Source organism: Odocoileus virginianus, chromosome X (assembly GCF_023699985.2).
Source record: "Odocoileus virginianus isolate 20LAN1187 ecotype Illinois chromosome X, Ovbor_1.2, whole genome shotgun sequence".
Taxonomy (NCBI): Eukaryota; Metazoa; Chordata; class Mammalia; order Artiodactyla; family Cervidae; genus Odocoileus; species Odocoileus virginianus.
In genome coordinates this window covers 30,856,516-30,865,772 of record NC_069708.1, presented here as the reverse complement: position 1 = coordinate 30,865,772, position 9,257 = coordinate 30,856,516, and the positions used below count along the sequence as shown (strand labels likewise).

The 9,257-nt window shown below is 36.9% G+C and overlaps 1 pseudogene; it reads right to left on the bottom strand.

Moving 5' to 3' along the window:
* Nucleotides 1–233: 233 nt before the first annotated feature.
* Nucleotides 234–972, bottom strand: LOC110145092 (NFU1 iron-sulfur cluster scaffold homolog, mitochondrial pseudogene; annotated as a pseudogene).
* Nucleotides 973–9,257: the final 8,285 nt, after the last annotated feature.

The window sequence follows — 9,257 nt, the reverse complement described above, 5'->3', positions numbered from 1 at the left end:
ATCCCGTAGATAGCAATTATGCAATCTGGAAAAGAATATAAGAAAACAAATATTTAAAAGTACTTGAAAGCATCCAAAAGCAGGCAGAGGTCAAGGAGAGTTTACTTTTGGAAAACGGCAATGGAGAAGGGGTAAGAGTTGAGACTTTATGGTTTTCTTTTTTTTTTAATCATTCGAAGCAAAGACATATTTTATTAATCCTCAAATTCCTTAGAAGATTAATAATAAAAGCTTAGTACATATTATCAACAAGTCCAACTGTGGGGGCCACAGAAAACTCAAATGAGTTTAAGGTGAGTTTGCTTCTTTTTCATCTGATTCATCACCCATAACCTGTTCTATGCCTTCTACTTCTAGAATGTAAAACTGCAGCATGTTCTGAATTCCATTTTTCAGAGTAACGATTGAACTGGGGCAGCTGGTACAAGAATCTTGACGTTTCCGCTGTACGATGCCATCTTCAAAGCCTTTATAGATTACATCTCCTCCATCTTCCTGCACAGTTGTCCGCATTCTAGTATCTAACAATTCCTTAATCATTGCCACAACTTCATCATCATCTTCAGATCCTGCTTCTTCTAAAGGTGTTTCCTCAGTAACTAAAGGTAAGCCAGATGCAAAGAATCCATAATTGAAGCATAGTTATCTGGTTTCAGTAAATTCCAGTCTAATTCTTCATTTTCCTTTGTGAAAGTGATTAAATCTTGTCCAAAAAAAGACACTATTTACTCCCTCAATCCTAAATAACTGCCTAGCCGGAGGGGCGCGAAATGCTGTAGCTGGTGTGGGAAAATCCATGGTCCTTGTCTCAAGAACTGGTTTTCCTGGAATAAACTTTACACTGTTGGGATCTGGGGTATCTTGTGTTTGAACATACATGTATCTCACTATGTTACATAAGGTTGCAGGGAGTGGAAAAAGTGGTCTCTGGGAAAACTGAGACAGAAACTGTTTCTTAATGGATTCATCACATCACAAAACAACACATGGCAGTGGCAGCAGCTCCCCAGCCCAGGCTGGCCACTGCTGCCATCTTAGTCCGAGTGTGCAGGCGTAGGACAGGCTGCTCCCCCATCCCCCACTCCCCTGCCTTCCAAGTCTATGGTTTTCTTATTGTAGTGTTATTGGCTCAGTCATGTCCGACTCTTTGCAATCCCATGGACTGTAGCCTGCCAGGCTCCTCTGTCCATGGGATGCTCCAGACAAGAATACTGGAGAGGGTAGCCATTCCTTTCTCCAGGGGATCTTCCCAACCCAAGGATCAAACCCAGGTCTCCCACATTGCAGGCAGATTCTTTACCATCTGAGTCACTAGAGAAGCCCATATAATTTATATATTTATATAAATATATTATATTAAGTATATATATATGTTCTTTTTCAGATTCTTTTCCATCACAGGTTATGACAAGATACTGAATACAGTTCCTTGTGCAATAGAGTTGTTGTTTCTGTGGTTTATCAGCAAAGTCGTATGCAAGCTCATGGACTGCAGCCTTCTAGGCTCCTTTACCCATGGGAAATCCAAGGCAAGAATACTGGAGTGCGTTGGCATTTTCTTCCCCAGGGTTCATCCTAACCCAGGGATCAAACCTCCATCTCCTGCATTAGCTGGCAGATTCTTTAACACTGAGCCACCTGGAAAGCCCCATGCTGTAGAGTAAGTACTTGCTATTCATCTATTTTATATATGAGTGTGTGCTAAGTTGCTTCAGTCTTGTCCACCTATTTGCAACCCCATGGACTGTAGCCCCACCAGCCTCCTCTGTCCATGGGATTCTCCAGGAGTAAGTTGCCATGCCCTCCTCCATGGGATCTTCCCAACCCAGGGAACAAACCTACATCTCTTAAGTCTCCTGCACTGGCAGGTGGGTTCTTTACCACTAGTGCCACCTGGGAAGCCCGTTTTACATATAGTAGTGTTTATCTGTTAATCCCAAACTCCACTCCCCCTGGCCCCTTTGGTAAACATATATTAGTTTTCTATGTCTTTAAGTCCATTTCTGTTTTGTAAATAAGCTCATTTGTATCATTTTTTAGATTCCACATATAAATGATATCATGTGATACTTATCACTCTCTCTCTCTGAATTACTTTACTTAGTATTGTAGTTTCTAGGGTCATCCAAGTGCTGCAAATGGCATTATTTTATTGTTTTATATTTCTAATATTCCATTGTGTGAGTATATATATGTTGCTTTTAGTCGCAAAGTCGTGTCCAACTCTTTGCAACCTCATGGACTCTAACACACCAGGCTCCTATGTCCTAGACTGTCTCCTAGAGTTTGCCCAGGTTATTGTCCATTGAGTCAATCATACCATCCAGCCATCTCATCCACTGCCGCCGCCTTCTCCTTTTGCCTTTGGTCTTTCCCAGCATCAGGGTCTTTTCCAATGAGTCTGCTCTTTGCATCAGGTGGCCAAAATATTGGAGCTTCAACATCAGTCCTTCCAACAAATATTCAGGGTTGATTTCCTCTAGAATTGACTAGTTTGATCTCTTTGTTGTCCAAGGGATGCTCAAGAGTCTTTTCCAGCATCACATTTCAAAAGTATCAGTTCTTCAGCACTGACTTCTTTATGGTCCAACTCTTACATTCATACGTAACTACTGGAAAAACCATAGCTTTGACTATATGGACCTTTGTTGGCAAAGTGATGTCTCTGCTTTTTAATACACTGTCTTATAGCTTTCCTTCCAAAGAAAATTAATTTCATGGCTGCAATCACAATCTGCAGTGATTTTGGAGCTCAAGAAAATAAAATCTGTTCGTGCTACCAATTTCTCCCTTTCTATGTGCCAGGAAGTGCTGGGACCAGATGCCATGATCTTAGTTTTTTGAATGTTGAGTTTCAAGTCAGCTTTTTCACTCTCCACTTTGACACTCATCAAGAGATTCCTTATTTCCTCTTCCCTTTCTACCAATAGAAAGGTATCATCTGCTTATCAGAGGTTGTTGCCTTTTCTCCCAACAATCTTGAATCCAGCTTGTGATTCATCCAGCCTGACATTTCATATCATATATTCTGCATAGAAATTAATAGGCAGGGTAACATTATGCAGGCTTGTACTCCTTTCCTAATTTGGAACTAGTCAGTTGTTGCGTGTCTGCTTCTAACTGTTGCTTCTTGACCTGAGTACAGGTTTCTGAGGAAACAGGCAAGGTGGTCTGGTATTCCCATCTCTTTAAGAATTACTCACAGTTTGTTGTGATCCACACAGTCAAAGGATTTAGCATAGTCAATGAAGCAGATGTTTTTCTGGAATTTCCTTGCTTTCTCCATGATCCATTGAATGTTGGCAACTTGATCTCTAGTTCCTCTCCCTCTTTGAAACCCAGCTTATACATTTCGAAGTTCTCAGTTCACACACTGCTGAAGCATAGCTTGAAGGATTTTGAGCATGTCTTCTTGCTGACATGTGAAATGAGCACAATTGTACAGTAGTTTGAACATTCTTTGATGTTGCCCTTCTTTGGGATTGGAATGAAAACTGGCCTTTTCCAATCTTATGTCCATTGCTGAGTTTTCCAAATTTGTTGACGTATTAAGTGCAGCACTTTAATGGCATCGTCTTTAGGATTTTAAATAGCTCAGCTGGAATTCCATCACCTCCACTAGCTTTGTACATAGTAATGCCTCCTAAGGCTCACTCAACTTCACACTCCAGGATGTCTGGCTCTAGGTGATTGACTACACCATCGTGGTTATCCAGGTCATTAAGACATTTCTTGTATAGTTCTGTGTATTCTTGCTACCTCTTTTTAATCTCCTCTGCTTCTGTTAGGTCCTTACCATTTCTGTCCTTTATGGTGTCCATCCATGCATGATATTTCCCTTGATATCTCCAATTTTCTTGAAAAGATCTCTAGTATTTCCCATTCTATTATTTTCCTCTATTTCTTTGCATTTTTCATTTAAGAAGGCCTTCATATCTGTCCTTGCTATTCTCTGGAACTCTGCATTCAATTAGGTATATCTTTCCCTTTCTCCCTTGCCTTTTGCCTCTCTTTTTTCTTCAACTATTTGTAAAGCCTCCTCAGACAACCACTTTGCCTTCTTGCATTTCTTTTTCTTGGGGATGGTTTTGGTCACTGCTCCCTGTACAATGTTACAAACCTCTGCCCATAGTTCTTTAAGCACTCTATCTACCAGATCTAATCCCTTGAATCTATTTATCATCCCCACTGAATAATCACAAGGGATTTGGTTTAGGTCATACCTGAATGGCCTAGTGGTTTTCCCTACTTACTTCATTTTAAGCCTGACTTTTTCAATAAGGATCTCATGATCTGAGCCACAGCCAGCTTCAAGTCTTCTGTCTACTGACTGTATAGAGTTTTCCCATTGTATATATGTACACACACCACATCTTTATTCATCTGTCAGTGGGCACTTAGGTTGCTTCTATGTCTTTGATATTGTAAATTGTTCTGCTATGAACATTGGAGTGTATGCACCTTTTTGAATTAGAGTGTTCTTATTTTCTGGATATATGCCCAAGAGTGGGATTGCTGGATCATATGGTAAACCCATTCTTAATTTTTTAAGGAGCCTGTATTATGTTGTGCTGTGTGTATTAGTCACTCATTTATGTCTGACTCTTTGCAACACCATGGACTGTAGCCCACCAGGATCCTCTGTCCACGGAATTCTCCAAGCAAGAATACTGGATTAGGTTGCCATTTCCTTCTCCAGGGTATCTTCCCTACCCAGAGTCAAAGCCAGGCCTCCTGCATTGCAGGAAGATTCTTTACCATCTAAAGCCAATGATTGCACTATTTTCCCACCAATAGGGTAGGAGAGTTCCCTTTTTTCCACACACTCTCCAGTATTTACTACTTGTAGACTTTTTAATGATTGTCATTCTGACTGATGTGAGGTGAAACTTAAATATGGTTTTGATTTGCGTTTCTATGATAATTAGTAATGTTAAGTACCTTTTCATGTTCCTGATGAACACTTGTACATCTTTGGAGAACTGTCTCTTTAGGTTTTTTTGGTTAGGTTGTTTGTTTTTTATATTGAGCTGTATTAATTGCTTCTATAATTTGGAAATTAATCAGTAAATCATTTGCAAATATTTTCTCCCATTCAGCAAGTTACCTTTTTTTGGTTTATGATTTTATTTATTGTGCAAAACATTTGAGTTCAATCAGGTCTCATTTGTTTATTTTTGCTTTTATTTCCATTACTCTAGGAGATGGATTGAAAAAAATATTATTCTAATTTATGTCAAAATATGTTCTACTTATGTTTTCCTCTAAGAGTTTCATAGTATCCGGCCTGACATTTAGATCTTTTTTTAAAAAATTTATGTTTATTAGTTGGAGGCTAATTACTTAACAATATTGTAGTGGTTTTTGCCATATATTGACATGAATCAGCCATGGATTTACATGTATTCCCCATCCCGATCCCTCCTCCCACCTCCCTCCCCTTCCCATCCCTCTGGGTTTTCCCAGTGCACCAGACCTGAGCACTTGTCTCATGCATCCAACCTGGGCTGGTGATCTGTTTCACCCTTGATAGTATACTTGTTTCAATGCTATTCTCTCAGAAATTCCCACCCTTGCCTTCTCCCACAGAGTCCAAAAGTCTGTTCTGTACATCTGTGTCTCTTTTTCTGTTTTGCATATAGGGTTCTCATTACCATCTTTTTAAATTCCATATATATGTGTTAGTATACTGTATTGGTCTTTATCTTTCTTGTTTACTTCACTCTGTATAATGGGCTCCAGTTTCATCCATCTCATTATAACTGATTCAAATTAATTCTTTTTAATGGCTGAGTAATATTCCATTGTGTATATGTACCATAGCTTCCTTATCCATTCATCTGCTGATGGGCATCTAGGTTGCTTCCATGTCCTGGAAATTATAAACAGTGCTGCGATGAACATTGGGGTGCATGCGTCTCTTTCAGATCTAGTTCCCTTGGTGTGTATGCCCAGGAGTGGGATTGCTGAGTCATATGGCAGCCATTTTGAGTTTATTTTTTGTATGGTGTTAGGGCATGTTCTAATTTCATTTTTTTACACGTAATTGTCCACTTTTCCCAACACCACTTATTGAAGAGACTGCCTTTTCTTCACTGTATGTTCTTACCTCTTCTGTTGAAGACTAATTGACCATAGGTATGTGAGGTTATTTCTGTGCTCTCTACTGTGTTTCATTGACCCATATGTCTGTTTTGTGCCAACATCACACTATTTTGAATACCGTTTCTTTGGAGTAGTGTCTGAAGTCTGAGAGGGTTATGCCTCTGTCTTTATTCTAGTCCTTCAGGATTGCTTTGGCAATTCTGGATCTTTTGTGGTTCCATAAAAATTGTAAGATCATTTGTTTTAGTTCTGTGAAAAATGAAAAAGACATCATGGATAACTTGATAGGAATCACATTAAATCTGTAGGTTGTTTTTTCATTTTTTAAATGGCTTTCTTTGCTGTGCAAAATCTCATAAGTTTGATTAGGTCCCCTTTGTTTATCTTTATTTTTATTTCTATTACTTTGGGAGACTAATCTAAGAAAACATTGACACAATTTATGTCAGAGAATGTTTTACCTATGTTCTCTTCGAGGAGTTCTATGGTGCCATGTCTTATGTTTAAGTGTTTAAACCACTTTGAGTTTATTGTTGTTCATGGTGTGGAGGTGTGTTCTAACTTTATTGAATTATATGCAGCTGTCCAACTTTTCCAGTACCACTTGCTGAAGAGACTTTTTCCCATTTTGTATTCTTGCCTCCTTTATTGTAGATTAATTGACCATGTGTGTGAGGGTTCATTTCTATGCCCTCTATTCTGTTTCATTGATCCATATGTCTGTTTTTGTGCCAATACCCCTCTGTTTTTGATTACTGTAGCTTCATAGTACTGTTTGAAATCTGGAAGAATTGTGCCTCTTTCTTTGTTTTTGTTCCTCAGGATTGCTTTGTAAATTATGGATATTTTATGGTTCCATATAAATTTTTGGATTATGTGTTTTAGTTCTGTGAAAAATGTCATTGTTAATTTGATAGGGCTCACATTAAATCTGTAGGTTGCTTTGGGTAGTATTGCCATTTTAACCATATTAATTCTTCCAATCCAAGAGCATGGGATATTTTCCCATTTATTTAAATCCTCTTTTATTTCCTTTATTAATGTTTGATGGTTTTAATTTTATGAGTTTTTCATCTTCTTGGTCAGGTTTATTCCTATGTCTCTTTTTTTGGCAAATTTTAAAAGATACTCTTTTTTATATTCCCTTTCTGAATTTTATTGTTAGTGTAAGAAATGTAAGTAATTTCTGAGTGTTAATTTTATTGTCTGCTATTTTGCTGAATTCATTTATTAGATTTGACAATTTTTGTGTGGAGTCCTTAGGGTTTTCTATATAGAGAATATCATGTCATCTGTATATAGCAACAATTTTACCTCTTCCTTTCCAATTTGGATATTTTTACTTCTTTTTCATGCCTAATTGCTCTGGCTAGGACTTCCAATACTATGTTGAAGAGAAGTAGTGAAAGTGGATATCTTTGTCTCATTCTACTTTTAAGTGAGAAGTGTTTCAGCTTTTCACCATTGAGTATTATATTGGCTGTGGGTTTGTCATAAACAGCTTATATTACATTGATATATATTCCTGCTATATCCACTTTGGTAAGAGTTTTTATCATGAATGGATGTTGAATTTTGTCAAATGCTTTTTCTGCATCTATTGAGATACGGTTTTTCTATTTTCATTTGTTTATATGGTATATTACATTTAATCATTTGCCTATGTTGAATCACACTTGTGAACTTGGAATGAATCCCACTTGGTTGTGATGTACGATCTTTTTTATGTGTTGTTAGGTTTAGTTTGATAATATTTTGTTGAGAAGTTTTTCCTCTATATTCATCAGACATAGGCCTGTAGTTTTTTTGGTAGTATTTATGTCTGGTTTTTAGTATCAGTAATTGTGGCTTTATAGAATGATTTTTGGAGTGATCATTACTCTTAATCTTTTAGAGGGATTTGAGATGGAGCAACATAAGTTCTTAATATGTTTGGTAGAATTCCCCAGTGAATCTATCTAGTCCTGTATTTTTGCTCTTGAGGAGTTTTTTGTTGTTGTTGTTTATTTGTTTTTAATTGCAAATTCTTTTAAAATTCTGTTCAGTCTGTTCAAATTAGCTGTTTCTTCTTGATTCAGTTTTTGTGGGCTGTGCATTTCTAGATATTTGTCCCTTTCTTCTAGGTTGTCCAATTTGTTCACATATAATTGTTCATAGTATTCTCTTATGGTTTCTTGTATTCTGTGGTATTGCACGTAATTTCTCCTCTTTCATTTCTTATTTAGTTTATTTAAGTCCTCTTTCTTTTCTTTTTGGTGATATTTGTCAAATACTTGGTCAGATATTTGTCAATTTTATTTATACTTTCAAAAAACCAGCTTCTGATTTTATTTACTTTTTCCTACTTTTTAAAAATCTCTATTTTATTTATTCCTTCTCTGATCTTTATTATTGCCTTCCTTCAGCTGATTAGATTTCATTTGTTCCTCTTTTTCTACTTCCTTTAGGTAGTAGGTTAGGTTGTTTATTTTATATTTTTCAATTTTTTTAAGAAGGCCTGTATCTCTGTGGGCTTTCCTGTTAGGAGTGTTTTTGCTGCATCCCATATATTTTGTATAGTTGTGTTTTCATTGTCATTTGTCTCTAGGTGTTTTTTAATTTCCTCTTTGATTCTATCGTTGGCCTATTGATTTTTCAGTAGTATGTCGTTTAGTTTCTATGTAATCATTCGTTAATTTTCAGGATGACTTTATTTCTTATTTTAAATTTTAAGATTGATCCATAAACATTTATAATTAATAAGTTAATTTGGTAAAGTTAATGCACACAAATTTGATAAACCAAAAATTTTATCTCTATAGACTATCCAACAAACTGGAAGATTATATAAAAATTATCCTTTAGGTTACATCAAATAGGGATTTCCCTGGTGGCCCAATGATAAAGAACCCACCTTGCACTGTAGGAGACATGGGTTTGATTCCTGGTTGGGGAACTAAGGTCTCACATGCCATGGAGCAACTATGCAAGAGAATGTCCCATGTGTGCTTGAAAAGAACTTGTATTCCGGTTTTCTTAATGCAATGTCCTGAAAATATCAATTAAACCTAATTGCCTGATTGTGCTATTTAGCATCTATGTTGCCTTATTGATTTCCTGTCTGAAGGAGCTGTCTATTGGTGTTAGTGGGGTGTAAAACTCTCATACTATTA